The sequence below is a fragment of the Pungitius pungitius genome, chromosome 9 (genome assembly GCF_949316345.1).
Source record: "Pungitius pungitius chromosome 9, fPunPun2.1, whole genome shotgun sequence".
Taxonomy (NCBI): domain Eukaryota; kingdom Metazoa; phylum Chordata; class Actinopteri; order Perciformes; family Gasterosteidae; genus Pungitius; species Pungitius pungitius.
In genome coordinates this window covers 1038404-1058942 of record NC_084908.1, presented here as the reverse complement: position 1 = coordinate 1058942, position 20539 = coordinate 1038404, and positions in this window count along the sequence as shown.

The following is a 20539-nucleotide window of genomic DNA, read 5'->3' as shown; positions in this document are numbered from 1 at the left end:
AAGTAGTGAAATCAACTAGGGCTTTATTAGAAATGCCATTATATGACTTTACTTGACCTGCAGTTCTATTATAACGGTATGGAACGGTTGTGGATTCCAGCCTGAGAATCTATGAGAATTGAGGTTGGATTCAAAAGCATCAACAGGTGTGTGGTGGAACAGTGCAGGGAGATAGCAGGAAGGCTGAAGTGTGGAGGATCCTCAGTTCAAACCTGCTCTCTCAGAAGGAGGGTTTGGTTGCAGTCAGGGCTTCAAACTGTAAACTTTGAAACAGTTTTGAGGTTTAGTAAACAATCCCAAGGTCTAATATGAGTTGCGTTTGGGGCTGGGGTTTTGCATAAATACAAATATTCATGGGCATATGCTGTACCAGCATGTTTCAGTCTGTTTAAACATTGTGTATCGCTGAACAAGCCACTTAGTGAAGTCATAAAGTTTTTTACTGCCCATTAACTTCCGCTTCTCACTTTGAAAGACAACATACATCTCAGGCCAATATCGTTACTGTGGTGAAGTAGCACAGTGGAAGGGCAGCTGACATAAGCCCCTGCACTGCACTTGAAGGTTGTGGGTTCAAGCCCAGTCTTGGGTTTCAGCCTTTGGCTTTACTTCAGGTTTGAGTAGCAATCTCAAGGTTAAATACAACAAACAAAGGGCTGGTTACTGTGTGGTGAAGTAGCACAGTGGAAGAGCTGCTGGCACAAGCCTGCACTGCATTTAAAGGTTTTGGGTTTGAGCCTTTGGCTTTACTTCAGGTTTGAGTAGCAATCTCAAGGTTAAATACAACAAACAAAGGGCTGCTTAGTGTGTGGTGAAGTAGCACAGTGGAAGAGCTGCTGACATAAGCCCCTGCACTGCACTTGAAGGTTGTGGGTTCAAGCCCAGATGTGGAAATAGCATTTAAAAGACTTTTAAAGTTTAACTCATATGCTCAAGGTTAAATAGGAGAATCAAAGTTGCAAAAATGTGACCAGGACTGGTAGTGTAGGGGTGAGTGCAGGGTGCCAAAAGCCTCTGTGCGCACCGCCAGTGGGTTCAAATCCCACCCGCCAAGTCTTGAGCGCACTACCGCGGAGGTAGTAGTGGGGGCATTGTCCCCACTGGTTGTTTCAGAGAAGTGAACCCTGGGGGTTATGCAGAAACACAAGGCGCGTTCACTTGAATTATGATGGCATTGTCAAGAATGATGAAGAATCTTTTGAATATTGAATTTGATGTTAATTGCTTTGCTTTAGCCTTTTAGCACTTATTAGCCATGCTACGTAGCCTATAGGGTTCCACCTTTTTGACGGGAGAGAAGGCCGGATGAGTCAGTAAAGATGAGCAGATGTGTCTCATTCAGTGGTCACACTGACATGAAACTTATTACAGCCTCTGAGGGCATTTTTCAAGACAATCACATGTTTGTCTACTTCAGGGCATCCTGTGGACAACCTTAAACTGACAGTCTGGCACAGGGTGTAGATTTGTTTACCCTTTTTAGTGCATCCACCCTCCAATTCTCTGTTACATTCAAATTCAACTCACTTGTGCCTTTACCAATGCAGGAAGGATGAATAACATGGTTGATCCTCCAAGATGCACCAATCCGTCTCTGGGGCAATATCCCATTATGATTTTTTATAAATGTCAGTTACCCCAAACTAAAAAAGGATTTAGGAAGAGCCAGCATGTCCCTTGAGGGTTGAACCCAGATAAGGTTTAAAGTAGAGAAATTTGGGGCATTTGGCATTAGTGACAGGGACGTGTAGGTTGCACCATCTAAGATCATTCCAGTCATGTCATGGGAAAAAAATATTGTGAAAAAAGTCAAAATATGTAGGGTCAAAAAAGAAAAGATTTTTTAAAAATAATAGGTAAAAAAAATATTATAAAAAAATGTATGTAAGGTCAATATATATATATATATATATATTATATATAATATATAATATAATATATATATTATAATATATAATATATATATATATATTATTAGGGCCGGGACTCGATTAAAAATATTAATCTAATTAGAGGCTTTGTAATTAATTAATCAAAATTAATTGCATTTTAATTGCATAAATATTTGACCTGAGAACAGTGAGAAGTAATTTTTTCACATGGATTTTTATTTTTGTTCAACCAATTCCAGCAGACAAGTGTAGAAATAGCATATTTAGAAATATAGTACTTTCAGAAATTCAGGTAGCCTATAGGTAAGTAGACCTTCTGTAAACTAGGTTTTTTTAAGTAGACCAATACTTTCAAGTACATTCAGAACATTGGTTATTTTGTCAGACGTGGACTTAGTTACCCTGGTCCTTAAACCAGTCCTCTGGTGCAGTGTGGGTTGGGTGTGGGTCCTTGTACGTCCACGCTAGCTGCTAATTGTGTTGCGTTGAGGTGATACTTGAGGCTCGATGTGAATTCCTTGTTCCACAGCTTGCACACAACCACGCTCTTATCGACGCTTCCATCCGTGTGTTTATTATAAGAAGATTTCCCATTCACGGGGCCACCCGACACGGCCTCGTCAGCTTCTTCGTTCATGTTCACTGTGGTTTGTTGTTGTCTGAAGTCATGGACGCTAGTTGGTGCTCCAGTATAATCGGTCCCCCCGAAACTCATCCAGTGAGAAACGTTCCGCGGTGCAAAAAATAAGTGTAAAAATGCGTAAAAAATGTTTAATGTGTTATATTTTGTGTAATTAGTTAATCTTAATTCACATTGTAATGAATTAATCTTAATTAACGTGCTAAAGTCCCGGCCCTATTGAAAACATCTTATATCATTCCTTATATGTGTGGTTAGAAGGCCTCTTTGTGTGTAGATCCTCCTCCTGTCATAACTGACTTTATTTTGCTGCACACAGAGCTCAATTATTTGCAATATTGTAAGCGAAGCAGAATAGAGGGATGAGGATGGAAGGCCATTTTTCTGTGAATGATGCTTTTTATTAATACATATCACTGAGAGAAACTGCTCTTGAACGCTGTGGCCTGAGATATACGTTGTCTTTCAAAGTGAGAAGCGGAAGTTAATGGGCAGTAAAAAACTTTATGACTTCACTAAGTGGCTTGTTCAGCGATACACAATGTTTAAACAGACTGAAACATGCTGGTACAGCATATGCCCATGAATATTTGTATTTATGCAAAACCCCAGCCCCAAACGCAACCACGACGCTGTGCAATCTGTAATAAAACAAAAGGTAAAAAAGAGAAGGGCGTCGTTATTCGATTTGCATCCTAAATACACTTGTATAACTATCCAGGGAAACAGGTACATTATGTGTGTGTTATACACAGTGACCAGAAGTGGAAATGAGATGTGAAAAGCCATAAGTCTTTTTCATTCCAGTGACAGTTAATTGACATTAGCTATACTGGTCGATAGGGTACAAACAGACAGTCTCCCAAGAGAAAACATATTGTTCCCTTTTCCACATTCATCCAAGAAAATCTCACCACATGGATACCCCATCTGATGCTGTTGCATTTTCACAGAGGGTGACTTTTAGCAAAAAGTTCAAAATGATTAAAATTGGCTTTGCCCAAATTGTACGATTATGTCCGGCTACAGGCAAGTCATGTCAGCAGGGAGTTTTAACATAATTACAAGCTGTTTACAGGTTCTGTCTCCCAGAGTGAACCAGTAGGCTTAGGTTTGATTGATTTGTCTCAGAAAGCTACATATAGGGCTGAGGGGGCGAAAGTTAAAGCGTTATTATAGAGCCAACATATTCATTCAATAACGGCAACTAACAAATTATCGTGCATTTACGCCTTTCTTACTTTTATCATTATTATTTTAAAGGGCCGCTCACTTGCTCTCAGTACACATTCAGACAAACGGTCACAGCAGGTCACATTGATTAGGGCCTGTGTTACGGGTCCCAGGAATGGTCCCACAGCAACAAAAATGACACGATGCGTTCATTTACGCTTGCAGGTTGTTTCTGCTTTTTATTTGCATAACACAAGGTTCACTCTCAACTTTCTGCAAATAACATCGTTAATATTATTAACTACAACTTAGAATAGGAATCTTGCCTGTAACAGAAAATAGTGTTGACGCTATCCCTGCAAGACACCGCTCAGGGCACGCACCCGTTGGACCGTGGAATAGCGGCTAGCTTGCCTGCTAAGGCTAAGCTCGTAGCTAAGGTTGATTATTTAAAAACAATCCTCATCTACACCCTTAAAACCATGTGTCAAAACACCCACAACATGGTCAAGTCCTACCCAATAGTTAGCATGGTCCGTTTTCATGAGCACGTACCTGTTAGACAGACAAAACATCAGCAGCGAAAATGACACGATGCGTTCATTTACGCTTGCAGGTTGTTTCTGGAGTCACGCCCTAAAACAACCTGTGCGCAACTGCTCCCGCGTCAATAGTTCCCCCTGATGGTTGTTCGCCTGTCACTACACACGGCCCATGCTAAGATAATTACAAAAATGTACATATTAAATTGAAGCATACATTTACAAAAATGTGGGTGCATTTTTGGGTGTGCCACACCTGGTTGGGATCGGTGTCATCACACGTCTTTGCTAAGCAAACCTTGATGGTTCCATTAGTCTTTCGCCCGCATAACCAGGTCAGGGCCGCTGAACTGAAACCATAAAAGTTTCTAGATTGTTATAGAAAAACAAATCATAGCATTATAACAGCAAGTTAATGGGAACAGGTACAAGCAGAAACACATATATACATATATACTTCATGCACTGTGTATGCATATACTACATATACTCTATATACACACATAAATACATGCAGATGAAGGCCCTTGCAATATTTATGCTTTCCAAAGTACTAAGTAAATGTTTGACACGTTTTGGTTTTGTAGCCTAAATAGTAGGATTTTACAGCGAAACTGGGTTTTGGAAGGAAGGTTCAAATCTCACGCACAATAGCAGAATATATCTATATCTCAAGAATCATTTGATGTTAATACAGAGGTTACGGTTAAACACATTGTAATGTGTACTGTTTGCACAGCAATGTATTTTAGATACCACCAGATACATACATTTTAGGTGAAAATATTGTTAAAATAACTTTCCTTATGAAATCAGAACACTGGTATCAGTATTTACATATTACAAAAAAACATGATTCCCTGAATGGAAAATGTGTGCAGAGACTATGATCCGAGAGAACCTGAACATTAGGAATTAAATAGATTTGGTGAAACACTGGTATCTAAAGTGTTAAAGGCTTTTTGAGTCTGCCTTGTTATTTTGACTTTGATTTTTAAAGGTCACCCAGCGGCAAATATATACCCAAAGTCATTTGAACTAAACTCACTCTTGATTAGCCATTAGAAAGGTTAACAGCAACAGTTTAGGCAGGTTGCTTCACAAGGGATGCAGGGTGTAATGTTTTAAATGGTAATGAGGACGGCAATTTGTAAAGTGCAGGTTACTTTTTTTTTTTTTTTAAATAGAGTAGAAAAACCCTTCATTATCCACTTTGCTCGAACTGTTTCTCCTGTTTCATTTGATAAATGTTCTCAGCAGACAATAACAAAGAGACTAGACTCAGTGTTTAATATGGCACTCAGAGTGGACCGTCCTGCTAAAACAAAGGCACACACCGTGCAGACGTTCGTTCTGCGGCTCATCATTAACCTGCGCGCTCGCTGGTTCACACGCGGCAGAGCTTCTGTTGATTTATGCTCCTTTGCTCTGGACACCGGTATCACACAGTGGTGGCGAGAGATCCGGCTCGGCATCCGTCATCCAGGGCCCATCACTCACGATGTCAATGCTGCATAGCAAATTACAATCTGCAGGAGGGCTCCTGTTTGCATTGGTGTGTCTTTGGACTAAGCCACTGTATTGAAGCACGATTGTTCCTGTTTGTTCATGTGGGAGGACTCTATTTTGATATGATCTACGATTAGAAAAAAACTCATGATGACTGTGCACAGGCCTCTTCTATTTGAGTAGTACTCTTTTTTTCAGCCAGTTTTTGGGGGTAATGCACAACCTATAAAAAAAATACTGATTCAGTTGTCAATAATGAACGTTTGGAGATTCAAAGCATTGAGGTCAGCTTTGGAGTCCTATTAATTACATTAGTAATTTGTAACTGCACGTTAAAATGTCATGATTGAATATTGAAATTTGCTGCATTGATGCCTATGAAAGCAAAAATATAATATACTGTGTAAACACTGCCAGGAGTAAATGTTTGGACTACACCTCCTTTATCTCTTAAACCATGTATGCTTAAAATGTCTGACCATGCTGCAAAGCTGTAGTTTAGTTTATTTGCTACTGTGTGTGATTAAAAAGAAAAGGAAAAGCACAATTAGGTCTAGTAAAACATATTAAACAACAGTAATTTACACTTTCATCCCTTTCCATCTAAGGTTTGAAATATCTGCAATTTTGTAGGAAATCGACCAAAACATGAACCATAATACGGGATGACCCTAGTGTCACGCAGCTAAAGCCCAACGAAGGTACTGGAAGCATCAACAAAATACGTTATTGTGTCACTGTGTACACTGCATGTGACGTGTGATCTTCTTCAGGCAGAACATCAACCCTGAAAATATTCACCTGAACCTAAAAAGGTATAATTCAGACGCAACAGAAACTTTGTATACAGAATACTGGATGATGAACAAAGCAAGGTTTCATCTACTGCTGGTCAGACTGTAGCTCAACCTACAGCAAAGAACACCTGCCATTACCCAGACTGAATACCCAACATCGGATGATGGGAGAAATAATGTAGCCAGCAACAAGCCATCGTCGATTCTTGAGTCATCACGTATCCGTTTAAAGTTCTGTTTTCATGCGTAACATACAGCTGGTGAGTGGATGTGCGATGGGGAGCCAAGGTTAAGGATGGGTGGCCTCCATTACCTGCTCTGCTTCTGCTCTCAACCGATTTTGTTCACATTTTCTCCACTGATGTGCTGTGTTTTTTTTATATATAGCTTTTATGCATATTCGTATAAGGAGGCTGGGATTGGTCCAGAGCCTCAAATGGTTCACTGCCTTCCTCCACCTTCTTCGTACAACGGTCCGATGATCTACACGTGTCTTGTCACGTTTGCGAGATACACAATGAGCTTGTTCATTTAGTATGTGCATCAGTTTCCATCATTCATGCATCATTCATTGCTGTAATCTCGTGTTGGAAGGCTGCAAAGCTACACAGTTAATTACAAGGGTCGGGCAATCCATATTAATTTCAGCTGTCATCCGAACATAAACGGCAGAGGGTGAGATGGAAAGAAACAGACTAACTCAGTTCCTCTACAGTACAACCCAGTCCTATGAATATAAAAAAAAAGGTGGAATACGTTTAGAAACGTAAGTTAATAGCAGGGCGCAGTGGTCAGGTGGTTAGCACGGTCAGTGAATAACTGGCAAGCAGTCCAGGGCCTGCTGGTCAGCTGGTAGAGACTCCCTGAGGATGAACGGAACGGAACAATAATACTTTGGCAGGGGTGCCAATAGGCATCAGATTGATTTCAGCATGTACAGCCATGCATTAAACAAGTCTTGCAATATCGTTATCTCAGTTAAATGTATTTTATGGTCAGAGTCAACATGCAAAATGCCCTTTATATTAGTATGCAAAGTATTGTAGTTGATCCAGGTAAAGATAATGAAGAACCATTTCCAGCTCACTACAATTATACACAAAGGGTACTGTGTGAACTATCCATGCCCCCTTGTTTACACTCCATGCTACAAAAACTACACAGTGACTGTCTTAAGGCAGGGGACTTCAACGTTTTTCAGGCTAAGGTCCCCCAAACCGAGTTAGAACTAGAGTGATGGAATAGGGACCCCCTCCAATGCTAATGCTAGCCGTTTTGGCTAGCCCGGTTCAGTGACCAACATTTAAAGAGTAGAGCAACTATGTATGCTTCATTACCATCTTTATGGCATCCCGTGCTATTGACACAGGATGTGAATCCAGGTGATTTATGCTTAAGACACATTCGGCCTTCCAACTCTTGCAGATGTCACCTGGCTGACTTGTGATATTCTATCTCGTAGAAGCAGTAAAAAGTTCAAAAAGCAGCAAACAACTGTTTTCTATGTAAAGATATACTGTAGCAGTACCTACCTGAGCAGAGAATCAAGTGGCTCTCCCTCGGTGTGTGTGTGTTATCTGTCAACACTTTGTGAGCCCCAGAAAGAGACAATGGAAATGCTCCCAGACCTGTATTTTGGGAGCAGGAAGCAGAGAAGAGAATCAAATCATGTGCGTTCATTCGCAAAGTGTAGCAATAGTTCTATTTGTGTCTAACGTCTAATCAAGTACAAATAACTCAGTTGTTATGTAACACTCTCAAAAACATCTAATTTTCAAAAAGAAAACATAGACAGTGAAAAAGGACAAGTGCACCAGCAATGTGTGGTGGTGCGATGTCGCAGTTTAGTCTGTTATGTTCACCTCATTAGAGACACTGGTCATTTCTCCAAAAACTCACTTTCTACACAAACCCACTGTAGGATTAATAGGAATACTCCTGCTTCTCTTGGAAATACAACTGAAAAGCATGCAACAACAAACCCAGGTAAGAATTTCTTAAAAAGTAAGAATAAACTAGTAAAGTTTATTTACAGACTTTTTAGAAGCAGAACCCCCCTCTCTTAAAGTGAAGATGACGTGTGACGTGTGTGAAGAAATGCTTCACACAGGGAATTCAAATACTGTCCTCCAGCCAATTCAAATATCAAAAATAATCCCATTGGCAGTCTCATCACTACACACACACACGCACACACACACACACACACACACACACACACACACACACGAGCATAGTGCACACGCAGCAGATGGTGTGCAGTCTCACTGCAGAGTGGCATACATATGCAGGTTAAAACTCAGCCAAATCCTCTACACTGAGACCTGGCAGCGCGCTGAAGGTCTGCAGCCAACTGACTAGCATTTACAGGGAAATCACCCACCTGCAACTCGCAATCCAGAAGCAGATGGCGTCGAGTTCCTTCTCCAGTCAAACGGAGAGTCCGAGTTTGTAGTCTTTTCCCCTCAGGGCCGTCGGGGTCTCATGTGTCATTAGCTGTCATCTGATGACGGTGGTGAGGGGCCTTTGAGAATTTGTTGTAAGGTGGAAATTAAATGGAAAATATGACAGCTGCATGATTTGTTCACTGCACTCGATGTCACATGTTTGTGATGCAAAGGGTTTTCTGAGTTACTGTCAGACCGGCCCACTCAAAATACGCCGCACTGCCCACTCAATGCATCGCATGTATCGACCAATCAGTGGCCTACTTGGGAAAATACCCATTAATACCCATTATGTTGGATATTACAGAGATCCATAGAAATTACATCATATATGTTTTTTATATAACATTTGGATCCACCAATTTTGGCTTGAAGGACACATGGAACAAAGTAGAGTTGTCACAATACCACAATTATGACGCTGATGCAATCAATACATTACGCTCTCCTGCATGTCTGCCCTGCGATCCCTGCTGGGCAGACCCTCCTGCTCGCAGTCATTGGGTGCAGGCAGCATGACAGGGAGCAAAGCACCAACGCAACCGCGCGCGCTGTTAAAATGAAGTATTGATAATGAAAATATGATGCATTCTCTCATTGTTGGCGTACCTTTTTAGTATCGATACACGGTGCAACGCTACAAAAAGATGACCATACTGGGCATTGTTGATTTCATCTGCTGTCACTCAAACATGGGGAAAACCACTGCATTTGTTGGTAGAAGTGAAACAGCACTGCTTATTTTATTTTTATTATTTTCATTATAAAGAGTACAATAGATTTTTTAGTACCTTTTGAACAACAAATGAGCTCTGTGTTAGAAAGAGATATGTTCAGTTTTGGTATAGAGACAGTATCCAATTCGTTGTTTATTGTGGTTTTCATCAAAAAAGGAAAACCAATACCCTCATTTTTTTTAGTGCCTGTGCATTCGTAATGCCCTGAATAAGAAAATCCAATTTGGTCATATGTAGAAAAATGAGCTTTCAACCATCATGGAGGATACAGCCACAGAGGATGCAATGACTATTCACCAATCACTCACCATAATGCAAGCTAAGACTAATACAAGCTCAGCATTTCATTTCCTCACTACAAAAGATGTAGATTTTATTACCTTAAGCTCAGTGGCGGCAAAGGGCAAGCCCAAATCTCAATGTATTTTACGGCACTGAAATTATACTTAATCAGTGATTGGCTAACTGCATCTTAGACCCGCCTCTTTGGGACCCGGCCCGAGCCCAGCTGAGACCTGCAGACGTGCAGGAAAAGCATATATTTTGTGCATATATCTTAATGTACAAATATTACCAAGTATATAATTGACCTTTCAAAAACACAAATGTTGACTGTTTGTATTTTTAACATAATAAACAACAAAAGTAGGAATCTTTTTTCTTTTGTCACTTATGGTGAGGCCACGCCCCCTTGGCCTCTATGCACCACTGCATAGGCCATCTACCTGCCCAACAAGTTAATATAGTTAATGTCAATACGCGGGTGCGGGGGGCAAGGAGGGAGGACTCAGACGCGGAGAATGGGAAAAAATAAAAGGACTTTAATAGTCAAAAACTCAAAATCAAAATCACTCCAACCAAAAAAAGGACCGGAAGGAGGCAAAAACAAAACAGACAAAAACATGGACCTGGACTTGAAAAAACAAAACAGACTTACTTGACACATGAACGTCGACATGTAATGACGCCACACGAGACAAGAGACTCACAGGGCTTAAATACACAAGGGAGGTGCAGGTGATTGAACACAGGTGGAAACGATCAGGCACGGCAGCCAATCACAGGGGAACAAGGCAGGAAGTGAAGTTACCCAGGAACACAAGAGACATGAAAACTACAAAATAAGACAGGAAGCAGACCCAAACCGTGACAGTTAAAGTGACAAACTCCCAAACTGCTTTTATTGTGGCATTTTGTCCGCGTAATGGACGATGGGGGATTGTCCGCATATGAGAATACAATCAAATTATTGTTGCAAACCAGTCTATTTTATGGAGCTAACTGTGCTCTACTGTGTTTTAAGCTGTCTGACACTCATGTGTCACCTGAGGTTGCAGCTTGGATATTTTTTTCAAGAAATCACGTTTCCTCCCATCGTCAAGGGTCACAGACTGGTAATAATGGATGATTGTTACTAAATGAGCAGCAATCTGGCACAGATTTCATATTCATTTCCACAAACTGAAATGAAATGTATTTATTCAAGCGAGGTTGAAAAGTAAGAAGTGACTGAATTGTCAAATGTACCATGTGTTTGTCTCTCTCGGATGAGTTGTTTGTGTTGATGACACCGATGAGAACAACAGAGCCTCTTTGCTTCAAGGTTGCTCATGGCGAATAGGGTTCTTACTCTTGATTGGATCATGTCGAGAAAATAAGGACAAAGCTAAGAAAAAGCTACTTTTGTACACATATTTCAATACATTTTCATACAAGTAATAGAGAAGAGTTTTGTCACTAACTGAACCTGTGGCAACAACCCAGCTTCGTTTCTTCAATGCTGTGCCACTTGAAGTCCCGACCATGATTATTGTTAACAGTCAATAGACAATCCCCCCCCCCAATGAGATGTCTTTCCTTCAACCCATGTAACGTTATCCAAAGTAAGAAGGACGCTGGATGGAGGTGCAGCAGAAATTGTTGTTCTTCTTCAGTGCTTGGAAGTTTGTGTTTTTCACAGTGAACTGTGCCTGCCGTTATTGAGAAAAAAGCCTTGGATGGGTGAGAAATGTAAACATCCCTGAATACTTGAATGATTGAAGGTCGCTAGAAGTTCTCTGAGCCTTCGAGCCGCCACGTGAACCTGAACGAAATCTATTTGAGCCTCTTTGGCCTGGTTGAAACTTCGCTCGGACATGTTTGATTTTTCGAAAGAGCGCAAATTCTATCATCGATGTGTGTGTGTGTGTGTGTGTTGCTGTCAGCTTTTCATTACTGGAAAAGGGGGGCATTTTTTAAACGTGCACTATTCCATCAGATAAATACATAAAGGGGTTATTTGTGTGTCATTAAATTTAAAAGTGTTTGAAGCCTGGCCATCATTATCCAAAGCACTGAACAAAGCCCCCGGAGGATCAAAAATCCCTCCACTGTCCCTACGTGACCTCTGACTCCAGATGACAGTAACTAAGCAACCAACGGTAAACTTGATTATCATTCATGTAGGAAACCACTTACTTTTGCAGAAGAACTATTTTCCTCACTCACCTGTTTGCTCAATTCTCAAACGTAAATGCTGAGGTCGAACAACAGAGGCGTCCCAGTGAATTACAGTGAATAAAATACTCTGCCTCTCATAGATGTTTTTGTATATATCCGACCGGGCAGGGGATCTGCACAGTGCGCCGCATAATGGCACGTCTACAACAAACAATATGTTTGTCACTTGTCTCTATCCTGTTTCTGGGCACCGTGGCTTTGACCCTCGCGTTTTTCTAATTGTCAATTGTGTTTCTATCCGCAATTACGTTGAGTCTTTTGTTAACTATTAGAATTATGGCTTTTGTAACAAAGCTTGTTGAGATTAGATTGTTCCTCTTCAAAACAAATTCTGTCTAAATGTTTTATTTTCTCTGCGTCAGACCACATTGTAATGCAAATGCCCCCTCTCATTACGCTCTGCTTTCATCATTTCTCTACTGCTCTCCCACCTTTTTTTTTATAGCACCGCTGTGGTTTCGCCTGTTTAACAAATCAAAAACAACTCAACGTTATTTGCTGACCGTTTTCGAGAGTCGATTGTGGGACACATGGGTTCATGTTCATCCAGACCAGTCTTCATCTCTTCCTGTTGATGCATTCAGGGACACGGTGACATCTCATATTTCAGTGTCAGCTGCTGAAAAAGTTAGTTTTGCAGCACCTTTACAATAAAGAAATGTTAGTGAATAACTTTAAAAAAAATATATGTCAAAGATCTAGGTGGGTCTATGGCAGCTTTTTTAAAGATTCCACAGATCTGAGGTGTAAATGGAGACTATTCACACCCAAACCGTCTCTTTTATAGTATAGTATTTTTGGGACATTTCTTATCTCTGTATTATACACAGTGGACCGAAGACAGGAAATGAGGGAGAAAGCTGCAATAAAAGTTCATGGTCATAAACCCTGGGCCATGGCGGTATCCTCTATGAATGATTATTAAATAGGTTTCTGATTGCTTGGTGTGCTGCACTTATGACTATAACCGTTGTAATCAGCTGCCATAACAACTTTTTCCTCCATTTAAATTGCATCTATCAAAGATTAAGCGGTTCTCTGCTGGAAAACAAAGTCCTGTTTGTTCCCGTTTGATTCAGTTCAAGGAGAGACATCTTTATCAGGGAGAGAAGTAAATGAAGAAAATACATTTCACAAACAATGGCAGCATTATGAGTCAGCATGTGTGTGAGTAGTGAGTGGCAGGAGGAATGAGAAACAACATTTTAGACGTCCTGGCTTAACTTCCACGAGAGCTTCGTTTGTCACTTTGTGTTATTCGTAATGTTGTGAGTTTTTAGATTGACTCCCTTCTTAATGATGCAGATGTAAATGTAAATTCCCTCTGATTGTCACATGCACACAGCACACCTGACCCGGCGTTAGGAGCGCAGAGGTTAATGGGACTTGTGTCTTGCTCAAAGGCACGAGGGCAGTGCCCATCAGGTAACCCTAACCATTGAGCTCGAGCTCCTCTCCCTAAGCAAAGTCTCCACAGACTGGCCGCAGGGTTGACTCAAGTAGTCAGGCTCAAATAGAATTAGCCCCGTTATGCCTCATTTGGCAGAGGCAGAATAATCCCCCCCCCCCCACCCTTTGCCACGCCGCTGGCGTTCCCTGGTTTAACAGCTGTAGGTAAACACAGAGGAGGCGGGACCTCGGCTTCCTCCTCAGACAACATTAGGATGTTCAGTACACAGCTGCCGAGCCAACAAAGACTTATATTTTCTCTAATCTGTTGACCATGAGGGATTCATCTAATTATCTTTGTCGTAGCACACAATCTAAGCCATCATCAATCAGCGGTGTCAATCTCGTCTAATAGATAATGATAAAGTCAACAAGTCTCTTACTTGAAAAATATTGACACAATGATTTCACTTTTTTTTAAATGTTTGAGGAAAGGCCTTATGGGTAATCTTCATCCTGTGTGTTTTTAGATTTAATTTAAGTCATTTTGACAAGAGTAGCGATACAAACGTCTAAAATCCATTACATGTACCTCAAAACTTATTGATTGCAGTATTTGAGTAAATGCACTTTTGTTACATTCCACAACTTAATGCACAGTTACCAAGATGAATTCAAATCGGTTTCCATGTGTTTCGTTGCTGCACATACGGTCGGTGGTTCCCACACATCGGTTTCGGTTGATTAATTATCATTTGCGAGTTGAGCAGCGTGGATTTGCTCTCATGACAGGTCAGGAGAGAACTGGAAAGGATTGTCTAATCGTCTAATGGGTGTAGCGTTAGGGTTGGAGAGTGAGAACGAGTTGTACTATGCGGCGGAGTACTTGTCTGAGATACTACCCTGGAACCAGAGGAGAAGGGGGTGAATGGAAGGAGGGAGGGAGGGAAGCTTTAGGAAGCAGAGCCCAGAGCTAGTAAATGACACCGGCCCATGTAATGAGCTGGCCACCGACATCCCTAATTCGCTATTGATTTGGACACATCTGCCTGAGCTGGACCACTGCCGTCAAATCTGGAGGATTGCGTGCTGGAAAAATGTCATATTTCGGAATAATTCGACTGCAGCTCACACGTTTTTCCTCCTCTTTTATGAAACGAAACAAAAGTCAGGTTGAAACGTGGGTGTCGGTGAGTCGTCTGCATGTGATGTTTTGTAAATCATTTACCGGCGTTCGCAGTGTCCTCTCGGGGGCTGTGCTCTAATAAATCACATGGTCACACAAACAAACGCATTTTTACCCAGAGCACATTGCAACAGGAAACCACTCTGCATCAGAGCGACAGAGACATTGTCTGCCCTTCCCAGACATTAATAACCTTTTCATTGACGCGGTCACAGCTCTGTGGCCCTGTGTGCTATTTTGCACCATTAATCTTGTTGTGTTTGCTCTGGTTAAAATCACTCACCCAGACACCTGTAGGGAGGGTTTAATGACGCCTCCCGCGTGGAGACTTGTGTGTGTGTGTGTGTGTGTGTGGTCAGCCCAGGTGGATGATGGCCACCTAATGTGGTGACTATTATCCCGCCGGCTTCGCTTCCACTGTTTCATTCTCTGACTCTGTGCTTCTCTCTTTCCTTTTGTTTTTACCCCACTTACAGGCAGTCCACTCTGCCAGAGTACCTTTCTCCTTTGGCCACATGCCGCTTTCTTCTCCCACAATGCATTTTCACATACTCGGGTGCAAGCAATCCATCACGCCTGCTGTCCATTCAATCTTTTGACACTTAAGTCAGAGCAGCAGAAACAGAAATTACAGCTGACGGCACGGCGAAGAAGCTTCTCTCTCTGCTCCTCTCTCCCTTCCTCCGGTTTCCTTTTATTCCTTCACACTTCCATTCTCTCGCTCAATTATTGTCCACAGTTTTGCTCTTCACGTCCTTATCCAGGTAGAGAGTTATCCTGAAAAACTGTAAAACCTTTTCTCTGGATTTCATTTTTCGCAGTCCTTAATGACACTACACCACTTCTTAGAAACTCGTCCCTTGGTTCTCTTCTCCTCCCCAGAGGCTAGAAAGTCTGTGTAATTGGTGCATTTGGTGTCCCTGGAGGCTCCTGCTGTAGGTGGAAGTACCACAGAGCCTTTTGTGACTACAGGGATTACAACAATATACAGCCCTGTGTTGACACTCTACAGATGTGCAGATGAGATCAAAACTGAAGGCTAAAGTTTAAAGATGGGTGTGGTTTGAGGATGGTGACTATTAACCCCCCCCCCCCTCCTGCCATCAGAGCTTTGCTGAATGCAAGCTCCTACTTACAGTTATAGTATAAATCCCTGTCATTGAGACATTGTAAGCCTCATAGTCACTTGATCTGTTGATAATGTAAAGCTATGGATTATTGCAGCTTTAAATAATTCAATTTCCACTTGTTTGATTTAGCGAGGTGAAGTCAATTGGTTGTTTTCTTACCTTGTTGTTTAGAATCTGAGCAAAATAACAAAACCCCATCACACATAACACAATTGAAGGAAAACAAATGAAGCAATTTTGGAAATATGTCCGTGTGTATAGAATCCTCGAGTCACGTATGTCAACGTGATCCCATTTATACAATTATCTTCCTCCTCTCATGACAACAAAATGAATCAATAGCAGGTCATCCCACAAAGGTGTGTGTGTGTGTGTGGGGGGGGGGGTATCTGAAAGTACACTTTCCAGCTCATTGTTATTTATCTTTCATAAGTGCATCATTGTCATGGAAACCAACTCCCAGAACTGCAGAGAGAGTAAAGGACCCCGGTTACCTTTTCATACACTCCCAGACTAACTCTCATTCAGCGTTAACGCCTTTCTTTATTCCCACTAAATCAACTTTCTCGCAGTAAAAGAGACGGAGAGAAACTGTTCTCTCGCTTGAGCTGCATTTCAAAAGAAAGCCGCACAGAAGACTGAGGAGACGCTTCGGGGAATGGCTTTGTCTGCACTATCTGGAAGAATTTAAGCATCGCGGACATGACGGATCAGCTCGAGGCTGTGAGCTCTCCTCTTTCAGCACAGCTCTGTCTGGGTGTCAAAGGTTAACAATGTTAGAGTTGAGTTTGGCATGAACACACATATGCATCATTGGATCTGGAACATGCGAGAAGGAGAGTCATGAAATCCCCCTAATAAGCCGTATTTATAGCCACTTAACCCCTTCACCTCTTTAAAACGCCCGACTGTGAAAGCACATCCGCCTCATCCACCACGATATGGAGCTTTCCTGAGCCGCCCTTTCGACCCGATTAGATATTGGAGCACATGTGAGTAAGAACATGAAGCATGAAGTGGATATCAGTAGATATACACTACTGCTATGTTTAAAAGCCGGTCAAGAACTGCAAAGGTTTCAAAGACAGGGTGCGTGAGCCTCCACAGATGAAATCTACACGCTGTTCCTCGCATCATCGGCAAAACTCCAGAGGGGAAGGAAACAAAAGGAGCGTAACCCAAAGGGTGCAGGTGTAACCCTCCAAGAGCCATAAATCAACCTCCACGATCCCTGCAAAGAAAACAAAGTACTACATGTACGATAAAGAAGCCGAGGCTGAATGTCCTGTAAATGATCAAATTACATCACCTCCTGGGTCTAAAGCATCTAAAAAAATGAATCGGCCTTGTTTTTATAATCCGAAAATGAGTACTTTTGTCGTTGAATATTTTATAACAGTCACGTGATTGCACATGCAAAGTTTTACAAATGATGTGAAGGACCAGGCACTGCGACTCGGTGAATTTCAGAAGCTGAAACAAAGAGTTTTGAAGTGTAAGGAACAGCACTGTAATAAGTGAGGGGAACAAAACCCACACAATTTAAACAAGACAATGAAAGACGTATATCTTGGATTTTTTTTTAACCGAAGATCCAGAAGAAATGCTCATAGTTGTTGAATTGCAGCATGAGAGGAGCATTTAAAAATAACCCATCATTATCTTTATCATTATGCAAAATAGAAAGAGGAGTGAGTAAACAACGTTTAATTTAAATGATCTTTTCCAAATCGACAATAAGCCTTTACATCCAAACGCGTCGTATATGGTATAATATATTTATATGTGTAAATCCATGTTGTATGAACAGGTTTTCTGGCAGAGAGCCGAGCTGCCCACCACCCGTCCCCAGGAGGAAAGAGAGAAATGAGAATTCTTCCATTTTGCCGTACTACGCCTTCTCAATGAATAAACACACAGATCCCTACTGGCAACTGTGAACTTCATTCTCCATCCGGCGATTGCATGAAAATATTCATTTTGACCGCTTCCTGTATCTCATAGCAGCATGGAGCAATGTGTACATTTATTTAATAGAACATCATTGAAAATGAACACCAGTACGGCTGATGATGCTGTACAAGTCAAACGGATGCAAACAATGTGACGATATGACAATAAGACATTAGATTTGAAGGGTTTTTAAATGACTAAATCACAGGATAATATCACCTTCTTCCTGCGAGTCCACACCAAAAGTGTCATTAAAATTGTGTTTTACTCTAATCTACATTCATTAGATAATGTGATATCAGACCAACAAATGAATCCATTCATACTCACTTTCTCTCTCGCTTTATAAAACCTCGATGAGCCTGTTCTTTCCCCCTCACCCTTTCACAGCCTCTCTATGAACCTGAGATGCCACCACACACACACACACACACACACACACACACACACACACACACACACACACACACACACACGGGCAAAGAGACAAAACGTCCAATTCCAACACAACAGATGCAGTCTTAACTTATTCAGGGGCCTCCATTCTTGTACCAAAAAATGACCTCGTCACTTCTGTGTCGTCTCCATAAACACATTGATCCAGTCCAGTGCCCTGAGATCGATTGAAGGAGTTTGGGGGAAAAGACTGGTCTCTGCAGACCTTTTAAGTCTCCATGGATGAACATTTGGTGAAGTGAAGTACATGGTCCTCGGGGGGAGTTACAGGAAAGTAGATTCACTGACCTGAACGAGACTTACAGTGTGGAAAAGTATCTCTTATAATTAAGTATTAACGTACTGCTGCTAAATAACATGAGGTTTTTCTACGTTGTATACACGTTTGGGCTTTCACATTGTCAACTAAATTATGTAAGAAGGGTCCAAATACATTCAAGAAATAAATTGCTTTTGGTTGTTGAAGCTGCACTAATACTTCTCCCACCACAAGAGAGTCTCCAACAGGAGCTCAAAGCAATTAGCATATTGAGTTGTTTCAGCAAACAATTCTCTCCTTAGTCCTCCAGCAGGAACAAAACTGTTGTATTTTTCCGTTAGGGGGGGTCTGTGTGGATATCTGACAAATAAATGTTAAATATTTGCACAGCTTTAAGTTGTCTCTCCGTCCCGAAATAACTCCTAATACATCATTTTGGAAAACGTTAATTGGCTGCAATCCAATGACATCAAAGGAAAATATGTATTTAACACCCTCCTCTCCACTGTAGAAAGCACACCCTTATTAACACAAAATGAATAAACAAAAAAAACATTATATAAATGAACAACCTTTTTTGTGTTGTGCTGCCTGTCAGACTGAGGAAAACACCACCGACTGCGTCTTCATGGTCTCCAGGTGATGATTCTTTATTTCCGTGCTATTGTCAAGTCAATATCTCCACTGATGACGTGGCATTGAATCTCTTAGGACGTCATTTTCCTGATGCTTCCAGTTGACATTTTCTTCTTGCAACACTAAGAACAAAAAATATCAACAACACCGAATGAGCAAATTTCCACCATCAACAGGAGCGCTGCTCACCTCAGGCCAACATATTAGAGCGACTTTAACCGATGTTGTTTACCAAGCTGTAAACATTACACTGACATTATAGTTTCATTGCACAGTTTTTATGGCAGTGTTAACAAAGAGTTGTTTATTCTCACATGCAGCAGACAGACACAGAGCAACATCAGCTGGTGAGCAGGTGGTATAGAAAACACAGACTGACAGAAACGGTAAAGTTAAAAGCAGTCACTTCTAAGAACACAGTAGAGTCAAGTTACAAGTAGTAAATCTGTCGGGTGTTCATTTCCTGGCCACTAATGCTTTTAGGCTTGATCAAATTGACCAGTCGGGGTAGTTTAATTCTTGTCTTGTTCCTCGGATTCATAAAAGTTCACCTCTTTCACCACCTAAACACAATACGCCGTTTTCTAGTTGGTTTTTGATTGCTGTTCTGCAACAAGGCGGCAAACATCGGCCTCTAGTTTAAAATTCCCCCCCGTGGAGCAGGGTGTGGGGCGGGCAGCTTCTGCCTCGGTTAGCAGTGCACGGCGCCGACAGCTCAGACACAAGGGTGCAGCGTCGGCAGATGATTTCATTTTTTCACTCTGCGACCAAAAACAGCTTTGGCTCCGCGCAGCAGAAGCCCCCCCGACGGGGTGTTTGTGTGGGTTCTAACACCCATCCAGAGACGAGAGGCAGATGTGAATCCCCCGGATTGGTTTTCATTGACAGACATTTGGAAACATTAGAGCATACAGGCAGGTCGATTAAAAATAAAACTGTGACTTGATAAAGATGGCCCGGGGGGGAGGGGGGGGGGGGGGTAAAGAGCCTCTGCACAGCGTGCTGGGATCCAAATAAAAGAGCAATAAAACCCTCGGCCGAGGGAGAAAGCCGACAGCGCCACAGAGAGCGAGCGTTATGGGCGGCAGATGAAGCAATGAGGCCGGAAACTGCCAACAACCTTAAAAAAAGACGAGCAGCAGGAGTCCCAGCAGAACTGAAGACAGAGCCCACAAATACAAATAAGCTGAGCGGCCACATACGGCTGCGGGGGGGGGGGGGGAACCTGTTTGTTTGTGGCATCCAGAACACGGTGAAAAACAAACATTAATCCCTGATTACACCCGTTCAACAA